The sequence below is a fragment of the Hoplias malabaricus genome, chromosome 2 (assembly GCF_029633855.1).
Source record: "Hoplias malabaricus isolate fHopMal1 chromosome 2, fHopMal1.hap1, whole genome shotgun sequence".
In the NCBI taxonomy this organism is placed as follows: Eukaryota; Metazoa; Chordata; class Actinopteri; order Characiformes; family Erythrinidae; genus Hoplias; species Hoplias malabaricus.
The window spans coordinates 10,213,519-10,235,946 of NC_089801.1; the positions used below are offsets into that span (position 1 = coordinate 10,213,519).

The 22,428-nt window shown below is 39.5% G+C and overlaps 1 protein-coding gene across 12 annotated transcripts in view; it reads left to right on the top strand.

The window, feature by feature from the left end:
* ctnna2 (catenin (cadherin-associated protein), alpha 2) overlaps positions 1 to 22,428 on the top strand; it is a 564,720-nt gene that overhangs the window by 111,262 nt on the left and 431,030 nt on the right. The window contains exon 1 of one of the 12 annotated variants that reach the window (XM_066656055.1): positions 19,963 to 20,030. The exons of 10 other annotated variants lie outside the window; for them this stretch is intronic. The gene's annotated coding sequence lies outside the window, so the exon portion shown is untranslated. One more of the 12 variants, XM_066656045.1, reaches the window with a different exon arrangement.

Here is a 22,428-nt window from a genome sequence, read left to right on the forward strand (position 1 = left end):
GTGTGTGTGTGTTTGCTGTGCAGATGCATGCTGTGAATAACTAATGCTGTTCAACATTTATGAATAATACACACTGAAGGTCATTCAGAACAAACCCACCGCTTCTGTCTTTCCTCATTCACAGCTGAAGTACATATCACTGTCCATTCCTTCTGCTCAGCTCCAGCCCATCTACAGTAGGCTGAATGGAAGTCATATAGATGAAGTACTTAAATTACTCAACTGATGCTGCTGCTGTTAACCCATAATTGCAGGGTTCTATATAAAACGTATATAATCTCAATTGCAAGAGAGTGTTGCCTCACACAATTCAGCCGACAATAATATATAAAGGTGCCAAAAAGTGTTCTTTGTACCAAAACATGGATTAATCACCTCAAAGGTCTGGATGAACAGTTCCTCTAAAAACCATTTTGATGAATGGCTTATGTGAGAATGAAAAACCTTTTTAAAGGTTGAACAAACACAGCATAATGTAACAGTTCTGGGATGAAACCTTAAACAGATATATATTTTTTAGACGTAAAATATTATACAACCTCACAAATCTCTTTTTCAATTTATTGTTTAGAGAGCCAAAAGAAATCCTCTGCTGCTACGCACAAGAAGCCATACGAATGAAGCTGTTCACATTGTTGAATACAGTGGAACGTACTTTGCATAGGGGAGACAATATTTTCTTCAGAACTACATTAATATTCACACAAATAGAAAAACACGTTTTACATAAACACACATATATCAGCTAAAGCTAAATTTCTTTTTCTTAAATTCGTTTTTTTTTTATTTCTGGCACACACTTGTGTATCTTTGCTGTATCTTTCAGCTGTGCATTCAAGTGTTTATGATGAAAAAAGGTGGGGTGGTTAATCAAAGGAATTTACCTGGACAAAAAGGAAGCTGGTGCCTGTCATGGGACTACCAATGTTTTCTTGGATCAGTTGGAAATATAACATTAAAATGGTCTTAAAGCTTATATGAGGATGTTTTGAGTCACTGCTTGTCCTTCCGCTACATTCATTCATTCATTATCTGTAAGTGCTTATCCAGTTCAGGGTCGCGGTGGGTCCAGAGCCTACCTGGAAACACTGTGCACAAGGCGGGAATACACCCTGGAGGGGGCGCCAGTCCTTCACAGGTCAACACACACACACACACACACATTGACTCACACCTACGGACACTTTTTGAGTCGCCAGTCCACCTACCAACGTGAGTTTTTGGACCGTGGGAGGAACCCGGAGCACCCCACGTGGACACAGGGAGAACACACCAAACTCCTCACAGACAGTCACCCTCACAAAGTCCTCCCTCCTTTGCAGGAATCGAACCCACAACCTCCAGGTCCCTGGAGCTGTGTGACTGCAACACAGGATCCATTGGTTTCAATCTCTCAGTTTCCAGCTGACAGATTGTGGCAGGGGACATGCTTAAATGTTATTCAGTAAACAAAACTATAATCAAACAAAATATTTACTGCCAAGTAAGTGTTATTTAAATTAGTTACTGGGAATTGTAACACACAAGAACTCAAGTAATCAAAATTCCCACATTTGTTCTAATTAACAGATTGGGGTGCAGATAATTCATACTTGAATAGAAATATGTGGTTTTATGGCACTTACCTAGAACTCCCACATAAAAAGAAAGCAGAAAATAAGTAGTGGTTGGAGAAGCTTACTTAAAGATTTGGGACTCAAGTCTTTCATTCTAACCACAGACCTTTGGGAGAAATTTGCTTTTTTTTTATTTCTGTAGCAATTTTAGTTTTCAGTACAAAAGGACTGCCATTGTGTCAACTTAAATTTTTTAAGGTGCTGTAGCAAGTGAAGTTTGTGCACGCTTGTCGTGGTGAAAGCCTTCAAATATTGTGTGTCACTGTCCCCTTGAACGAAATTTGTTTAGCAAGCCAAGTTGTTCCCATAACTCTCTCTCATGAATGCCCGGTGCTGGTTTCTTGGCAATCGCATGGCGCTCAGGCAGGCAGTGCGGTGACAGATGAAAAGAGGATGCCATCATCAGCCGCTGAAGCGAGCTGTCTCCCTTTGTGCACTCCACACTGCTTTATAGGAACTGCGGTTTAAGGATGCCAGACAGTTATTGAAAAGCAAATACATCAGTCTCCCTAGGGATAAATCATACTTCCACTTTGGACAAAAGTTATACTGATTTATTTTTCACCAAAACAACCCTGGTTCTTGAAGCTGTTCCATTCCTGATACTTGGAACCTTGCCCTGTGTCCGAAATGGCTCCCTATTCACCATTCCCTATATTATTCACTATAGAGTTCCCTGTTATAGGGAACTGAATTCAGGAGGGTAGTTAATGATTTTGGAAACTACCTCATGTGGGTTTTTACCAAACAACGCCGTGGATTATGGGTAATCTAATATCTGTTAGTGTACATTGTTGGTTGTACACTACTCTTTGCAGTGCAATGTGGGATTGTGGGAGTGCACTGAAAATTGTCCACAATTGTACACTACTACAAAATGGTGGAACCCCAAAATAGTGCACTATATACTGAATAGGGCACAGTTTCGGACACAGCGTTGGTACTTGCCAGGGTACTGGCCTGTGTTTCTACATGTTTAGAGGGAAACAAAGGATACGTCATCAGCGTGGGGCATTACTGTGGCTGAATACAGTGCCAGAGCCACAGATAAACACTCAGAGTAATGACAGAGTCATTGTTTATTTTTTGTTTACAATCAGTGAGACATAATATGTGTGTAAATGTTGCTGAGTTCCGAGCCGTCCTGCTGAGCTTGAACAGCTGAGAAACGTAATGCAGAGCCACTGGTTACAGACAATGTATGAATTAATGAATTGAACAATGCTTTGATGTGTCCAAATGATTAATACAGCTGTACTTGATAATAACCTGTATTTTGTTGTTGAGTCTTCACTAGAAAAAAAATAAATACAAGGTTTTATAAATATGTATTTGTCCTTCACATAAAAACAATTCTAGATATTGGATTAGAAAATAGTAATTTTCCTGTGCTGATGCAGGAATCTTGTTTTCCCTAAATATTTAATAAGGAAATGACAGTCGTGGATCATTTTGCAGTTGACAGCTGTGCTTTTCTCTGCTAGCTTCCTCTCCAGGTTGCTCAATTAAACTGTCAAGTCGGGCATTTGGTGTGTTCTGTGTCATGTTGTGATATAAACTATTCAGTTTGTCAGATCAAGGGCATCTTATATTATTTCCACTGAACCAGCATGTCCTGTCTCTGATGACTGATTACCTGAACCATACACTGTCCTTTCCCTTAAATCCATAGTCTGTTTTTGAGTCACCAGATTGAAGTTGGCAGTGATGACACATGTAGACAATTTAGTATAAATGTGAAAACTTTCACAGAAAATGGAGGACCCTGGTTTGGTATTTATATATAATTTAGGCCTCAATTCAAGAAGTTAATATTTTGGGTGTGTCTTTTATATATTTTTTTCTAAATCTACATTACAGTCTAGTACCATTTTTGTTTAATTAATTATTCATGGAATGAGATTCTTTTTTTCCATGATAATACAAAACTTCATTGGGATTTTAAGTACATCAGGAGCTTAACATAGTGCACATGAGCTTTTTATTTCAACCGAGAATGTAACATTTATAGGGATGCTTAATCTCTGAAGTCTTATTTATTCATTTATTTATTGTTCTTATAATATCTAAGACAAATGAGTCACACCCCTTGTACAAGTGTTATTATCCATTGTGCATTAATCTAGTCGCACAAAAACAAATAAACTCACAGCTGAACCAAACTGGTTCTTCAACTCTAAAGAAGAGGTGTTAGCTGTATTATATTTGTAATGGTGTGAAGTGATTATAGAAAGCTTAAAACAATACCTGACAAAACAAATTTAATTCATACACTTACAAGCTTTTCAACCCATTGTCGTGGTGTCAGTTTTCCCACTCACTTCAAGAGTGTGTTCACACACTTCATAGGTGTGTTCTTCAAGGGATGAGCAAATAATTAAACATCTGGAGTCAGATTAGCTTTAGCTAGGCTTTCTGACTAGAGTTCATGACTATACCCTTGGTTCCTGCATCTACTGTTGAACAGGATGAAAATGCTGATTAGCACTGACTGATGCCTAAACATCTTTGTTTGTTTGAACATTCAAAATTGTACACATGATAAGTTTAAAGTAAATGGAAAATGGTGGCATCTTATGTCTTTATTTGTGTTATATATTGGCATTGAAAAGAGAGGAAAATATATTCAGGAAAATGAAGCAGTTTATGTGGCGTAATGAAGCAGACAATAACGTAAATTAACATGCAAAACATAGCAGCCATGTTTGTTTCCACCGGCAGTTATTAAGATTGGAAATATTCAGGCAAAATGTGGTCCTTGGGACTTTCAAAGAAAGTTAGACATTCACATAAGAGGCTGTAATATAAGTGTTAAACGCTGCCAGTGAACTTTAAGTGCAGTTTTTAAGCATGTTTAACCTCCACCACAGTCTAAATATTGTTTTTTGAAAGGCTTTCATTTTCTGATTTGTTTTCTGTTTATTTTAAATAAGAAGAAACCTTTTCATTTTGATAATAAAAATGTGCAACATGAATTACACTCTTAAAAATAAAGGTTCTTTGAGAGATGCCATAGAAGAACCTTTTTGGTTCCTGGTTCCATAAAGAACCATTTTTGCTGATACATTTAAAAAAAGAACCTTAAGATATATCATGGTGTATTTGTAACCTTTAAAAGATCCTTCACTCTCACACATCTTTTAAATCAAATTTGTACTTTACGGAAAGAACCCTTTTAGCACCTTTATTTATAAGAATATAGACAGAGTCGATTAAAAAGCAACAAACAACATAAAAAGCTCAAAAATGTTAATGAACTTTTGAATAATCAAAAATATGGATTCATCCCTATGAATCAGTTCTTGGTATATGAAAAATTAAAAAAAAAAATTGCAAAAAGTGACTGGCTGATATATATTTGCATGGAATCCAGCATTACAACCCCTGGACACGTCTGTACGGTTCTATTTTACAATTCCATCTTCTTTTCAAAAACTGACTTTCAGGTGTCCTTGTAACTGGAGCTAAATAAAAGATGTCTGTTAAAGCTTTGTCTGTTGGAACATCAGGCATTTGGCATCACATGCACGTTCCGCTTCTCCTACCTAATCTTGTTTGTACAGTTTTAATGCTTAGTCCCTCAACCCAATTAACATTTGTTCTCAAGATTCATGATTAAATCCCTCTTTCACGAAAGGGACGGTGATGGCACATTTTCTGTTTTTCCTTTTTGTGCTGCTTTTCAAAGCTGGACTTGGTTTGTGTTTGTGTTTTTGGAATTGCTTCATCACGATCAGGGTCACGGTGGGTCCAGAGTCTATCAGGAATCATTGGGTGCAAGGCAGGGACACAAATTGGACAGGGCACCAGTCCATCAGGGGGCAACACATACTCACTCACATTCTTATGATTGCATTAATACTGTGAAAATATATGATATAGTCTTATATAAGCATTTGGAATATATCTATATAATGTCAACTGTTAACAAAAAATGGGCTGAGATATTACTTCATTCAGCCACCACTCCATTAGTTTAGCTAAATGTAATCAGTTATAATGGTGTAAAAAATGGGACAAGTCCATAAGATGAATGAGTGGATGTCCTGGCTTATGACAGACCTTCAGAACTGTTCTTGGAAACATAGAGGGGCATATCATCTCACCCGTCACTGAGACTGAAAGTTTTTCAGCTCTATGGTGTGAATATAAATGCAAATGTTAAACAGCAAGGCTGCAACCTGTCATGGTGACTGCTGGCTTGGTGCTAGCCCCGGCCTCGCAGATTTTGCCTGCTTGCAAACAGGAAGTACAGGCACCAAGGTTTCAGCATAGAAAAAAGTCATTTGGGATGCAAAATGCTTGCACATCAACACTTCTAGTTACAGAGGCCTGAGTGTGTGTGGAAGTGCAGTATGAAGCAAAATGATAGCGATTTCTGTATGTTTTTTTACCTTTACTGTTCACTGGAAGTTGTTGACACTTGTCATAGGCATTTTGCACAAAGTGTGACTTATTCAATTAATTTGAACATGTGTAGAGCTGACAACATCTTGCACACCAAACATGATTGATCAGAAGGTGAAAACAGTATCAACATTGCATTTGCTCTCTGTTATATTTGTGCAAAATTCCACAATTTGAATGTAACAGAACATCAGCCCTTCAGTGCATTTAGTGGATATCCTAGGCACAGTCTCCAGTCTTTTCTGTTAGAGAGAATGTAAGAGATCCAGTCATGCTATTATAGTGTATATAGTCATGCTCCAGTCATGCTCATATAGTGTATGAGGTGCTAAAAGAGGACGGGATGAACAGCAAAAACCTCAATATGGACACCTCTTGAGGCTTGTGTGTGGAGGATATAGGACGACACCACAAATAGACCCCTTGCTCATGCATCTGCCGTTCTGTGAAACTGAGGCTAGAGGCTAGTAGGCAGGGCAAGGTTCATTACCCTTGAGTTTTTCTTAGTAATAAAAAAAAGTCAATGTGTTTGATCAGGGCATCAAGATATTTGTGTGCTACCTTGAACTACACTTATCCAGACTCATCCCATCCCTCTCCCATATCGTAAAACATCTCTTGACAGGTCACATAACTCATTCGCAAAGTTGCGAAGGCTATAGCATATTGCTAGCAGTGTGTGAAATAATACATCCCTGCTGTTGGGCAAGAGTCCCTTTGGGGCTCATAGTAGACCCTAGCTTTAATGTTATCATTTGTATAGGGAAATCTGGCTCCAGGATTATATAGAAGAATGTAATTTTCTCCTTAATTATGACTTTTTCCATCCCTTACAAATACAAACCATCAATCTTTTTTTTTTTTTTTTGCTTTATTATTTACTAATGTCTCTCACGCTGTGAAAGAAACACACTCAAAGAAAGAACCTGGCCTGCAAGGCCTTCATGGGCTTCATCAAAATGCATTCATTACTTACAATTATTCAGTAGGGTTGGTTTATTTGCATGAATTCTGAGTTTATATGACTCAGACCATGAAAATCATGTTGTACATAGTATGTGCATTTTCCTCTTTTCATTTGAACATATCATAAGAGCCACAGTGTTGGTCTGATCCCACCAATGACTGAATATATAACTGGTTACGCCACCTGTGAAAGAATACATGCTATTTTTTGTTACTGTTAAAAATATGGTCATTAATTTATATTAGCAATATTGTTAAAGGCCCACAGGTATATTTAATTTAACTGTATTATCCAGTTCAGGGTAATGGTAGGTCCAGAGCCTAACCGGAACCACTGGGCGCAAGGCGGGAACACACCCTGGAGGGGTGCCAGTCCTTCACAGGGCGACACAAACTCACACACACTGACACTTTTGAGTAACCAATCCACCTACCAACGTGTGTTTTTGGACTGTGGGAAGAAACCCACACAGACACAGGGAGAACACACCAAACTCCTCACAGACAGTCACCTGGAGCGGGACTCGAACCCACAACCTCCAGGTCCCTGGAGCTGTATGACTGCGACACTACCTGCTGCACAGGTACATTTCATTATCACTAATGTTACTGGAAAACAAAGTGATTTTGTGTCATCTCTACTGTTACATGACACATATACGCTTGAGGTTTCTTCTGTGAGCTTTGCAAAACTGTGACCAGTACTTCAGTGAGTCCACTAATGCAAACCATTTATCATCAGTGCCCATTCAGTGGAAGTGGATGCAGGTTTGTTGTTGACCATGTGATTCCAGCTTTTGGTTCTAGATTTTTGCCTGTATCTATAAAAATCATTCCATGTAGTTACTGTTCAAAAGGGTGCTAATGCTATGCTTTATGAGTTTGTTTACAAGTGAAGTGTTTAACGATTTTTCACATATCCTTTTCCAGGACATGTAGGCTCGTAAATCCAAGCCAGAGACATTAGATGCTGCTCTGGATGGTTGTTTCATTTTTGTTTGTAGACAGTGCAGGTGCTCTACTAATGTCTTTGATTTCTTTGGAAGGCAAAGAGACTTGAAAGAGACATGAAAGTAAGCCATGTTTTGGGCTTCGGTTTGTGTTTGAGTTTACCATGGTTTGACAGCAGTTTAGTGTAACAACACAAAATCAGATTCTGGAGGTGAGTGTAGAATAATCGACTTTGATCACATTTGATAGCTCTGATCTTATGTATGGTTAAAAATAATAATAATAAAACTAGCACAGGACCTTTATATTATATGACGTTTTTGTAATTGCTTCTCACTCACACACAGATCTATAACAGTAGTTATTTAAGCTGTTGTTTACACTAACCTTAGCTGTACACTGAAAAGCTCAGTTTTACTTTTCTAGACATGTATAATATTACACTGATATGGGCAGTGGATCATATTTGATAAAAACTGATGCATGTGGGGGCAGCACGGTGGTGCAGCAGGTAGTGTCGCAGTCACACAGCTCCAGGAACCTGGAGGTTGTGGGTTCGATTCCCGCTCCCTCCCACAGTCCAAAAACACACATTGGTAAGTTGATTGGTGACTCCAAAGTGTGTGTGTGTGTGTGTGTTTCCCTGTGAAGGACTGGTGCCCCCTCCAGGGTGTATTCCTGCCTTGCGCCCAATGATTCCAGGTAAGCTCTGGACTCGTGACCCTGACTTGGATAAGCGGTTACAGATAATGAATGATGCATGTGGACACTGAGTTAACGCATGAAATTTGTAAATGTGCTATATTACACGGTACTTTTTTGTCTTTTGTACCTTAAAGTAACCCTAGCTAATTTCTAATTGCATTGGATGAAAATAAGCATATCTTAATTTACCATTTAACCTACATTTGTACTTATTATACATGTTGGCTGAGGTCTTAAGTTCATTGACCTAATCTAATCTTACCTCACCCTGGAGAGTTAAAGTCACTTGTTACACGTCCATGACCATACCTCAAACTGACACTGCTCTAAAAGATTCATCTTCATCATGTATTACTGCGGAATCCTGGTTAATTCATGATTCAGATTCCAGGGCTTTGAGCAGGCTTATTTTTAACCAGGGATCTTCTCACGTTTTATGGAAGGTACATTACTGTGCCTCAGGCTTTTTTGAAGTGTAACCTTTTGGTGCTGGGGAAGTTTGATTAATCATGCCAGTGTCAGGTTCTCATTGTTGGAGCTTCCTTAGCAACCGTCCATATGAACTGAAGCATGGCACGAAAGTCCAATATCTCTCATCTTGATCGCGTTTGGGGAAATTGGTTTTTATACAAACTCATTTCTGGGAATCTTGCCCTAATGGCCCTGAAAACCAAGCAATAGCTCAGATGAATTCAAATGATAAAGTCCTTAGCACTTTTGTCATCATTTCTTAGATTGACTTGATGAGCTTGAGGGTAAGGAAGAGAATGTGGATTTATCCACTTGATGGTGCTAATGGCTGTGTGCTAGTTTAGTTTGGGCTATATAGTAATATAACATGAAAAGAATATGAATGCTGCTGGGCAATTGACTTATCCATGCTTTGTCCAATTTTTCTGCTTTTTACATTTTGTGGTCTTACAGTTTGCCCACCCCATCCTTTGTGGGACACTTTCTACGGATATTTTTTTCCACTCTTCCTAAGTTCAAATGTTCTGCTTCTCATATTTTGTGGTCTGGACCTTCCTATATTTTATGCACATGCATTATCTTATGTGAAATCTCCTCAGAAATATTTTCAAAAATAAAATAAAAGAAAAACGTTGAATGGCTTGGAAATTAAGTAAATGATGAGTGGTCTCTGACTTCTGCACAGTACGGTGAATCTCAAAATACAAACTAAGCACAAAATTGCTTTTTTACTAAACTCTCAACACACCACCGGGTGCATTTAGAACAGTTAGCAGGCATTTGTCTCTTTGTTTAATAGCTCTGGGCTTGACCTAGTCTGAGAATGTGACAGACTCTACCAGCCTTTATCTGCACTCTCTCTGTCACACAGCACACTAAGATCCAGTGGCCTATATAAGAAGTTCTGTACATTCTGCTGCAGTGCCACGGTTATACACAATTTAATATATTATTCATCACATCATTATAGACATTTTATTTTTCAGAGATGAATATTTCTCCTTAAACCTTCAAAGGTAACAGATTAAAACACCAGCAGGCTGTGGTTTAATTTTAAAGAATATAAAATATTAACGTTGCTTATTCTTAGAGAGATTCTTAGTATGCATGTTTTGTTTTTTTTTTGTCAGTGATAATAATAATACTAGTACTCTCTATATTCTGCTCGTTGGAGGAGTAGTAGTGCGATTAACTGATTCCAGTGATTAAACATAAGGCTCCTTTGTAATGATGTCTGGACATTTTAATCCAATTAGTGACCCCCTGCTGTCACATTGGGTCAACTGTCTGCTGGCTTCTTAACCTGGTCAAAGCTTGTACATATTCCACTGTGTCATGCTTAACTGAACAATACCAGTTTATCTCTGTGCCCAAAGTTATCCATGTAATTATAATATGTGTGAGTGTGGGTGTGTGTGATAAATATATCATGTTGTGGGGACAAACAGCTGTTTGTACCTACACATTATGGGCACTCTTCCTGTAGGGACCATAAGCTGGTCCCAATATTGTGAATTATTACATTTTAGGATTAAGACATTTTGGGTATACAGGTTAGAATAGGATCAGGGTTATGGTTCAAGTTATCGTCACTGGCCAATTAAAAACATCTATCTCAATTTTTGTTGATTTATAGTTTACGATATCATTTGAATACAGCAGCTGTCCTTTGCATTTTGTAAAGATTTTATTCATTCATTCATTATCTGTAACCCTTATCCAATTTAGGGTCGCGGGGGTCCAGAGCCTACCCGGAATCATCGGGCGCAAGGCGGGAATACACCCTGGAGGGGGCACCAGTCCTTCACAGGGCAACACAGACACCGACACATTCACTCACACACTCACACCTACGGACACTTTCGAGTCGCCAATCCACCTGCAACGTGTGTTTTTTGGACTGTGGGAGGAAAGAGATGATATCAATATTGTAAGTGTAAGTCTCCACAAAAGGAATGGAAGTCTACGTAATGGCTTCACACTGCATGAAAACCACAGAATGTGTGTAAAGATCTTCATATTGGTATATAGACGCGTGGGTCGCATATCTATTTTTATCTATTATGCATATTAATGCTGTCATGCTTGTTAACTCTAATTACAGTCTACATTATGAACATGATTAACATATCAGAGGGAATGATCCAGAACTCAGATATACATTACACAGAACATATATACATAATTTATACATAAAAATAAGGACTAATATTAACGCTTATTAATAGTAACAACCTACAGTTACAGTTAAGTGTTAATTTATAGTTGGGTAACCCACTGTACATGCTTTGTATATCCTTACATTTCATTTAAATTCATTGAGCTATGTTTAAAATGATAAACTTGCATTTAATCCAGCTATGGCAGTGAACACAATCACACCAGTGCACCGTGGGCAGTGAGCACACACATAGCCAGAGCAGTGGGCTGTTGTCCCCAGTGCCCAGGGCACAGCTGGGGGTTAGGTGCCTTACTCAAAGACAACTCAGTTATGGATGTTGAGGGAGAAGACAGTGCTGTTGGGATCCAGTGACCTTCCAGGTCTCAAGTCCACTTCCCTAAACATTAGGCTATGGCTGCACTAAATATATTTCAAATGTAATGTCTACCCTGTCTTTACAGCTAAATTTAACCACAGCCAAACAGTTAAACCGGAGTCTCAGTTTTATTCTCAACCCATAAACTTAAGGAGCCAATCAAATCTGTTTGTGGGCCAGTGTATTTGAGCCGCAGGCAAGTGGCGATAAGTGTTGATAGAGTAAGTGGAGACAGAGGCAGGGACTAATTGTATTTTTATAGATCTGTGTGTGCTGAATGAAGGTGAACGTGTCGAGTCGTATCAAAGCCACTTTTAGGGTATTAGGGGATTATTTTTTTTCTCAGAAGTAACTTCTAATCATTTAATTTTGACCAACAGAGTGGAGTTTTTAGGTGTTTAATAGGTGACTAGAGGAGTCTTTTAATGACAGAATTACCACAAAGCTTATTAATGACTTGGATATCAATAAATGATCTCTTGGATCTATATTTTCCACCCAAACAGGATCTTACATTTTTCCAGTGCTATAGCTCGTAAGCTGTGCTAACAGGTGTTTTTCTTCAGAAAGGTGTTACCTCTGCACTGTAACGTACCTCCCCCCGTTTTTCCACTCATGTACAGTATTCCCCATGACAGTTTAAGTTTTGTCCCTGTTGACAGGATGAGCTAATTGCTCTTCCCCAACTCAGTGTTACATCATCCTGCTACCCTACTACACATGAATCCATCTGGCTTCTAGTTCCAGCCATTTTACAGCTGCCCATTATTCACTGCTGCTGGGGCTGAAAAGTCTCAGAATCTAATTAACCATGGTTAATTTAGCCTTTTTCTCATCCTCGCCGCATGGAATAGACCAAGGCTAATAAAAAACTTAAATCTTTCTTTACATGTTATGAATACCAGCCTGTGCCTTAACCATACTTCATCCCCAGGCTTTTTCATAAGTTTGTTGAAGACTTTTCTGTTTTTTTTTCTGGTGCGGTTTGGTGGGAGTGATTTTCCTGCAATGATATCTGATTCTCTAAATGTTCATGCTTCAGAGTAGTATTTGAGGAGCCAGCCACTATGGTGACAGTTTAAAAGCAATGTACAGATTTTCAGATGGAAGTGGCATTAGCTGAGATGGCCAAAGTGAGGCTGCTTTACATTGGATACCTTAATTATGTTGAAGAATTGTGTTATCTGATCCTGTTATTCTGTTTATGCAGTGAATATGATTTGCAATATACTTATAACTTTGGTGCTTTAAATCAGTGGTTGTTCCACTTCCAGGCACGGATTTAATCCAGTTTACACAGTCGACTCATGTTTGGTATGTCTGATGTGAACATGCTTTGAGAAAAGTGTGTGATGATTTTGACATGCATTGCTAGATGATATGGTATAATCCTCCATTACTCTTTATCTATATAAACTTAATAGCTTCAGTGCAAAACTAAAGAAGCATTCTTTGGACATTTAATCTGATCAACGTTATCTTCCACTGGGAAAGTCAAGAGAGAATGAGGAGAAGCGTATGATTCTTGGCTCCCCCAGGATGATATGGCTTTTAGGAGATTCGCACTTACAGCCAGAATGTGGTGTTCAGCTGAAGTGGATATCTGTTTAAAACATGTGTACTGGACAGCTGGTGATTGTATTTGTCCTGAATTTGGGACTGGCTCAAAAATAGTTGAGTTTTACCATATGAGGTCTTTCTTATGTTGTTTCCAGATGGGTGTCAGATGCATGTGCTTATAGAGCATTATGGGTATGTAATTCCATCTGTTTATACATTTGATGTGATGCAACCTGACATGATTAGTGGATACATGGATGTGTACATATTATTTGTTGTGACTGTGCTTGTATCTTGGATGTCCCTACCTGTTTTAACTACTCAAACATTAAAAAGAGCACATTAAGATTAATCGACTTATGGAAACAATTACAAATCCTGCTTACTGTTCTAGCTTATTTTCACTGGAATATTGTATTAGGTCAACAATGTATTTTAAATCTGTTAATCATGTTTAATCACATTTTCATCACAGCCTTGGTTTTCATATAAGCTTGAATGGTTAAACTGACCTCCCAGATTGGTTAAATGATTTATCTGTCATGATAATGTATTAGGGAGCAGTGAAACAAACAATCCCATTGGTAGAGTGATGGCTCAGGGCTGGACCCTTTTGTTAATAGCTGATTTGTTCCAGATGAAGGGAGCAGGCTTGCTGCAGAAGGGGGGCAGGGGTGGAGTGGGTTGCAGAGTGGTTGGGTGGGACTGGAATTTATTCTAACACCCCTAATCCCACTGGCTAACAGCAGACTGAGCAAATGACTCTGCATAGAGGTGTATAACAAAGCCATGATTTGTATCTGAAAGAGATCGCTTTGGTTTTATCTGTGTCTGTGTAATATATGTGTTTTATTGTTTTGTAGCCTAGCTCTAGGAAGAAGTAACATAGCTACGCTGTCCCTACATTGTCTTTCTAAATAAGGTATTGTGATTTTTAAACAATAATTTTATACTACTTCTGTTGGGCTTCAGTTAGGCTGTTAGGCTTTTGGAGATGAATAAGGCTTTCATAAGTTCTGGGTAGATGTGTTTATAAATTGCAGGTTTGCAAGTGTTTCCCAGCACATCAAGATTTGGAGAAATATTGGGTTTTTATCTGTTTAGAATGTAAATATTCTCTGACGATCTAATGCACCCTCCAAAAGGAATGTACATCATCCACACTTTCATTTCTAAATGACATAGAAACCTCAAATAGAACAGTTGTTAGTGCTAATTACTCAGTGCCTTGCTCATTATCTCACAATGTTTGTCATCTTCAGCCTGTGTTTTCATTTAATCCACATGTACTCTGCCTTCACATCCTCATATTATTAATTATTTATTATTTATTAACATTATCGCAGCCTTCGCATCCTTCACATTATTATTATGCAATGTGTTATTATACATCTTCACATATGTCACACATACCTGCAAACAGATCTTCATTCATATATCCATTACCGCTTTGCAAACGACTTCCATCTGACCTCAGAGTTTGGCTCTGGCACAACTTTAATCCCATTTTCCCATGCAAGGCACAACTTGGGCTTGCCGTAATTGCCTGCTTATTCTAGGCTCACTGATTGTCTTCAAATTAAGCGGACTACCCTCAAATTTAAGCTGTTGATGCTTCAGTGAGCACTTGTCTGTGAGAAGATATAAAGGCTTAGCATTTGGAACAGTTGAAGCACGGATGATGGAAATGGAGCTCCTGGGGCAGAAAGCCATGCTTTCATGGTGAAGTACCTGCTGCTAAATTTCATACAGTTCATCTGTGGAAAGAAGAAATCTCAAATAAATAGAAGACAATCTACAGAGTGCCAGGCTGTCATCGCTGAGTACTCACATAAGATTTTAAGAAATAAAATACTGAAACTAGACTGTATTCTTTTCATCTGCACCAAAAACAGAAGTACTTGGCTGGAATTTGCAAAGAAGCCCAGAGATCAAAGCACCAAGGAGAATTCTGAGGGAAAGTTTTTAGCGGGCATACGAAGACGATTCCTGAAGGAAAACATGGGTGAAAGAGCTTCTGCTACTGATTCTGAACATCAGTAAAGTATGGAGAAAGCTGTGTCACAACTTGAGCATAGCGTGGCCACTTCTGGAAGTCCCCATCTCCAACCAAGTATAGAATGTAGCCAGATAATTACCAACAAATTCCTTTACAAGGACTTTATTAGAAAGAATATATGTATAGGTCAAGTCAGTTACCTGATTTAAACTGAATTGAGCATTAAGCAAGTTTGCATGCTGACACATTTATGTAATTACCTGATCAGCCAATTGTCTGGCAGCAATGCATTGCAAAACAATCATGCCGATACTGGCTGGAAGTTTCTGGTAATGTTCACAACAACATCAGAATGGGAGTCAAACATAACATCTGTGACATGCTTGTTGGTGCCAGATGGGCTAGTTTCAGTATTTTTATTAATGCTGATGTCCTTGATTTTTCACACATACAACAGTCTCTCATGTTTACTCCGAATGGTGCAGTAAGGAAAAAAAACATCCAGTGAGCAGCAGTTGCAGCAGACAGAAACACCTTGATGAATGAAATCAATGGAGAATAACCAGACTGGTCTGAGCTGATGAAAAAAAAGCTACAGTAACTCAGATATCTACTCTGTACAACCGTGGTGAAGAGAAAAGCCTCTCAGAATTCACAACACATCAAAACTTGAGGCAGATGGGCTACAACAGCAGAAGACCACATCGTGTTTTACGTCTGGCAGCCAAGAACAGAAAGCTGAGGCTGCAGAAGCCTGGAAATAAGTAGCCTGGTCTGAGGAATCTGTGTTTGATCTGAGAATGTTACACATAATAGGGTCAGAGTTTGGTTCCATAGACCAAACCTAACTTGTGTCAGTAGTTCGGGCTGGTGGAGTTGGTGTGGCAGTGTGGGAATGTTTTCTTAGCCCATTTTGAATCCGTTAGTACCAATCAATCATCGCTTGAGTGCCACAAGCTTATCGGAGTATTGTTGTTTACCAATTACACCCCTTCATGACAACAAATCACCCATCTTATGGCTACTTTCAGCTTGATAACGTACCACATTACAACGTGAAGGATTTATAAACATGACAGTGAGTTCAGCGGTTTTCCCAATCTCTGGATCTGGATAAAACACCGCTGGGAAGATGTACCCATGAAAATATGCACTTGAAACATCTGCTGAAAATGCATGATGCAATCACATCAAAATGGACCACTATCTAAAAGGAATATTTTCATCATCTTGTGGAATCCATGGAGCAGAGAACTAATGCTGTTGTGAGAACAAACAGAGGCACTACCCTAGACTAGTGTAGGGTTTCTAATAAAGACCTTGGTGAGAGTGAATGTGTATTGTACATTACTGTGATACAAAGAAATCTAATTATTTTCCCAGTTTCTAGTTCAGTCCCAAGTGCTTAAATTTAACCTAGTCCAAAGTGAATATTTAAACTGCTTATACTGGAATGTCGATGTGTTACTGGAAAAGCATGACGTGAAAAAAAACAACAAGGCCGACACACAGATTCCTACATTCATTATCTGTAACTGCTTATCCAGTTCAGGGTCGTGATGGGTCTGGAGCGTACCTGGAATCATTGGGCGAAAGGCAGGATCACACCCCAGAAGGCGACACGCATGCACACACATTCAGACCTATGGACACTTTTGAGTCGCCAATTCACCTACCAACGTGTTTTTGGACTGTGGGAGGAAACCGGAGCACCAGGAGGAATCCCACACGGACACGGGAAGAACACTAAAAAACGTCTCACAGACAGTCAACCGGCACTCAAACCCACAACCTGCAGGCCCATGGAGTTTCCTACATAAATTAAATAAGCACACATTTGGGCGGCACGGTGGCTTGGTTAGAATGTTCCCCTCCCAGCACTGGGATCTTGGGTTCAAGTCCCTTCTGGGTGGAGTTTCCATGTTCTCTCCGTGTCTGCGTGGGTTTCCTCCGGGGTCTCTGGTTTCCTCCCACAGTCCAAAAACATGAAGGGTAGGTGAGTTGGCTTTTGTAATAGCTGTGCTGGTTTGTGAGTTAATGAGTGTGTATGTGTGAGTGAATGTGTGTGTGCCCAGATATGGATTGGCGCTCTGTCCTGGGTGAAATCCTAGTGCCCGATGCAGTCCTCCAGGTGGACGGTCGTTCCTGGTCGAGAGTACGCTGTGCGCGTTTGGCTGCTGCTTCTCGCCAGTGTGTGTATGGATTGAGTGTTCTGAGCGTCCTGATCTGTGTGGATTGTAAAGCATCCTTGGGTATCTAGAAAGGCACTATATAAGTGAAATGATAACATATCTACCACATTCATCATGGTTCTTGAGAATGGAAGGACTCTCAATTTCTGTAAAGATATTTGTGACACCAGGTTGTATAAAGCACTATACAAATAAATTTTACTTGACTTGACTATAAAAATGAGCTGTGGTTTAAATTGCTACCTCCCTTATGATCGCTCCTAGCAGTGTAAACTAATACATCATGCACAAAAAAGATACAGTAACAGCCACAGGTCTGGATCTTTTTGTCTGGACTGCACTGGGAAGTGAAACAAACAAACCTTCATTCATCATCTATAACTATTTCATTCTTATCATGGTCAGAGTGGGTTTGGAACCAATCTGGAATCTTCGGGCACAAAGCAGGGACACCCGCTGAGCAGGGTGCCAGTCCAATAAACAAACCAACAAACATACATATAAATACACATGAATAAGTGGATAGATAGTAAGATCTCGACCAGGTACTGATGCCTCCGATGCTTTAGTTTATATATATATATATTGGTGCCCCAATTACATTCAAATTTTGAAGTATGTGGACTAGATTTGTAGCATACAAAGTAGTGTTTCCGTCACAATGTGAGGGCTGTTTTGAATTTATATACAGAGTGGAGTTCATATGAACGGCAGTCACTGTTTCCCCGTGATAGAGTAAGCTCTTGATGTATGACTGGCAGTCTCATGGCACAGGATGGTGTACATGCTGGAAGTTACAGGGCTGCTGCAAACTCCAGATGTCAGCACAAAGAGCCATGTGTTTGTGTGGACAGAGTGGTTTATGTGCATGTGGCCACATTTATTTAATTCAGAAGCAATAGATGTCAGAGTAGGTTATTCAATGCTTGGATGCTTTGAGAGGATATATATATGTATAATACTATATACTGAGACCATTATTTATTGATTCCAGTTGAAATGGCTTTTAGGTTAAATATGATGACATTGCACACAACATATCAATTAGCATAATTAAATATTGAATCCTATATTCTATTATTGTGATTATAACATATATAATTCTCTTTTTTCTGGAATAAACATGTACTTCTTGGTCTTGGCCGTTTTATCTAAGAATGAAATTAATTCAGGATGAAGACTTGCACATATATATTGCATTGCATATTCAGGACTATTTTCTATGTAGATAGAGCCACGCCTGTTGTGATGCTGCGCTTGCATTCCGCGCATGCGTTGTCGAACAAACTCAGTGATTTGACAGCTGCTGTGCCACACGCTTAAATTCCGTTTTCGCCCTACCTTTTTTTTCTAGACAAAACACGCCTTCTGCGCCGCGATTGGCTACCTACCGCCGCGCCCGAATATAATGGAATGCTAGATAGGCTGCGAGTTTCCCAGCAACCAATCCCGTTGTTGAAGGTGGCGCTTGTCTGAATACGGGTGGAAATTAATAGAGGGGCCGCATGCGCAGTGTGTGCACACTCAGCACCTGCTATCGTCTCTTGTGTGGCTGAAGATGAGATTTTCGATTCAGCTCAGTGAATCGACTCTTCTGAACTGTCAATTTCAATGAACCGAACGGCCGATTCAGACGATTAACTGCTTTCCCAATTAAGTCAACTTTCCCAACAAAGTCAACACGACCCCTTCACAAATAACCTTGGAAATTAATTTTGGAATATGAATTAACACCTCTACTGAGAACCTACAATTACCATTTATTTGCTTCATTGGATTGAAAATTCATAAATGTTTAAACACAGCAAATGAGTGTACAGTTCAGAATATGTTCATTTACTAAAGTTTGTTTCATATAAATAATTTATTAACTTTTCACAGCAAATCATGTCGTCTGATGTGTTATATTTAAAATACACGACACCTAACAGTCTTCAGTTTATGAGCACTTTGCTTGCAAACTGTGCGTTTAAGATAGAGTAGTTAAACAAAATCTCAACACTGCGGCAACACTGACAAATACAGACACCTGATTCAACTCACCTAATAATCCAGGTAAAAGTTAAGTCTCAAAGAGTTCCATACTCCCTGGTGCACTGTTAAGATCATGATGTAACACATTATACATTAAATAACCTTCACCAAAACATTGCAGCATCTAACAGAATTCCATTTAGCTGCGTGTCTCACTTTCTCAATTGCAATGCAATATTTTACTGTAGTTTCTAAGTACTCAGGTTCTCCCTAAAATAATAAAATACCTTTAAGGTTTCTGTGCGTGCCTTTGTGTTGGTGATAATATTTGCTGATCTCCGTGCTTTGACAGGCGACTTGTGACAGGTGAATGTTTCGTTATTCTACGTACACATCTCACGTAAACAGACCATAGTGATTTAAACACGATTTTCCCTATGGACGGTGGAGCAGGGGAGACGCTAAACTATGCAGTGTTAATTCAGGAGCCAGCAAAGGGTGAGAACCCCTCGGCAAATATGCTACAAAAATAGATTCTTTAGAGACTCGCGAATAGAGAGGAGTCGGTTCAGGAGAGAGGATCGTTCACTTTATTGGCAGGGAGCGGCACAGAGAGCGGCGCGAGCATTACCACAGCAACGCGTGGATTCAGGTCTGTTTCCATTTCTTCGGGAGGATTTTAAAAAAATATTTACAGGAACATTTTTCACCAAACAGTTTGAAGGCGTACATCACAGCGTGGGAAAAGAAGCATTCGGGACGGTTTATTCTTGCCATTTGTAATTTGGGAAGGTAAGCGTTCCGTTATAAAAAGTCCCACAACGGAGCTGCTGCGTCCATTCGTACGCTTTTTATTCGAATTTTTCGTTCCACCTTAAGTGATGCAGCAGTTATATACGGGTGCCCCGGGCGCCAGAATGAAACTGCTGCACGGTTTAAGGTGGAACGGGAAAATTCGAAAAAAAAAAACCCCGCTTGTTATTAAAAGGCCGGTCAGCGTGGCGGTGGTGTTATATTGGTTTTTATTTGTCTGGCACTGAATTTCGGAGAGGCTTTATTCACTGCAGGACGTTTCTTAGGAGGGTGTCCATCGTTTTGTTGGTTTTAAACCATAATGATATTGGGCAGCTGCGCCTCCCATCATCGGACTGTGCGTTATTGTTGGTGAATGCAAGTTAGCAGTACTAGCACGCCGGCTAACCAGCCCGCACGTTTCAAAGATGAGCTTTCTCATTCAAAGATGAGAATGGAGGGAACGTTAACTTTCCTTTTAGCTTTCCACGTATTAGCGGCAGTCATTTCGCCCGGGAGCCGAGAGAGAGAGAGAGAGAGCACTTGAAAGCAGCGCCTTAGACCAGAGTAACGGTCCCCAGATGTAACCCCAGTCTCCTCCAAAGCTGTCAGCCTCGCCTCCTCTCAGTCTCTGGGACGCTCCTCTGTTCTTTGTCTTCCGTCTTATTGTGCCGGACCTTTAACTTAAACCCGAATATATGTCAGATTAGGACCAGCTGAAGGACGTACTGTTTAGTGCTATTGTAAGAAGCTGTAGAGATTATAATGTAGTGAAATGTGTGTAGTCCTTGCCCTGGCAGAAGACGTTAGAACAAAAGCAGAACTGTACAGAGGAGCACAAATATATATTTCTTTATTTGTTTTTTAATTAATTTTTTTGGGGGGACTGGTAAACAGACAAAGTTTAGTACAGGATTTTTCCAGGATGTCTGCAGTATTTTCTTGTTAAATCAGCTCACCTTATTTAATATAATGAAGCTCTGATGATCTGCCCTAGTGGATGATATCCACTGCTCAGATGAGAGCTTTGGGAGCACCTGGAACCACAGCAGTTTTAAACCATTTAAACTTCTGCACAATAATCTGAATATACACAAGTCAGCCAAAATAATACAGTTATCTTCTCGTTTTTAGACTCATTTCCCATTTTAGCTCCACTGAGCATAGAGTTGCGATTCGTGTTCCAATTACAGACTGTAGTCCATCTGTTGCTCTACATAATTTTGAAACCCTGTTTCTCCCTGTTTTTCAGTGCTCAGGACCACAACAGAGCAGTCGTGTTTGAGTGGTGGCTCATTCTCAGCACTGCACTGACATTGATGTGGTGGCGTGTTTGTGTCTTACACTGGTATAGATCAGAGCAGACCAGGCACAGTGCTGCTGGATTTTTTGAAACACATTGCCCATAAACTAGACCCTTGTAGTTGTAAAGTTTAAGTATCTCATCTTTTGCTGAAAGCTTTTTATTCATCTAGTTTGTGTTAGTGGTCACAGGACGCTTATGGCTGGATGTCCAGCAGTGATTGAATAGGTTTACAGCTGTAGCAGCACTGCTGTGTCTGATCCACATTAACACTCCACCACCACACCAGTGTCAGTGCACATTTGTAGGCGTCCTGACCATTGAAGAACAGGGTGACAGGGGGATAACAATGTTTCCTGTAACTGTAGACCCTCATACGTTTTTGTGCATGTTGTATGTTCATCTTATCAAATGGACAGTGAATGTAGAAACAAGGTCTTTTTGATGTCTTGGTTCCAGTTCCGCTGTACAGTTTTTAAAGTGGCTTGTTTGTTGGCAGTGTTGTAGGCTACTGTTTTAAGGAGCAGTTCACTGAAAGAAACAACAACAACAAAAAAATTACAATTTCCCCCACCACCACATTGGGATGATCTAACAAGACATTTTTGAGTCAGAGAGTCCAGTGTATTTAAAAACTACACTCTCCAAGAGGAAAGGATGTTATTACAGTGTTATGTTATCTGTTTTAACACATTTTGTGTTATTATCTGTAACATATTGTGGAATTTAGGCATTACAGAATGTTTTGTCTTAACGTAGACCAAGTTTTGGTGAAGCGTCTAGTGTATTGGGCTACGTTCAAACAGCAGATAAAAAAAAATGGTAATTTTGTGATGTAGTGCTGCACAGTAAAACACCTGTCCTGTCCAGATATTTATTTCTGGTCAGATATAGGTCACATTATGTAGAGAGTTGAACAACAGAATCAGATCTGATCACAAAATGAGATTTACCT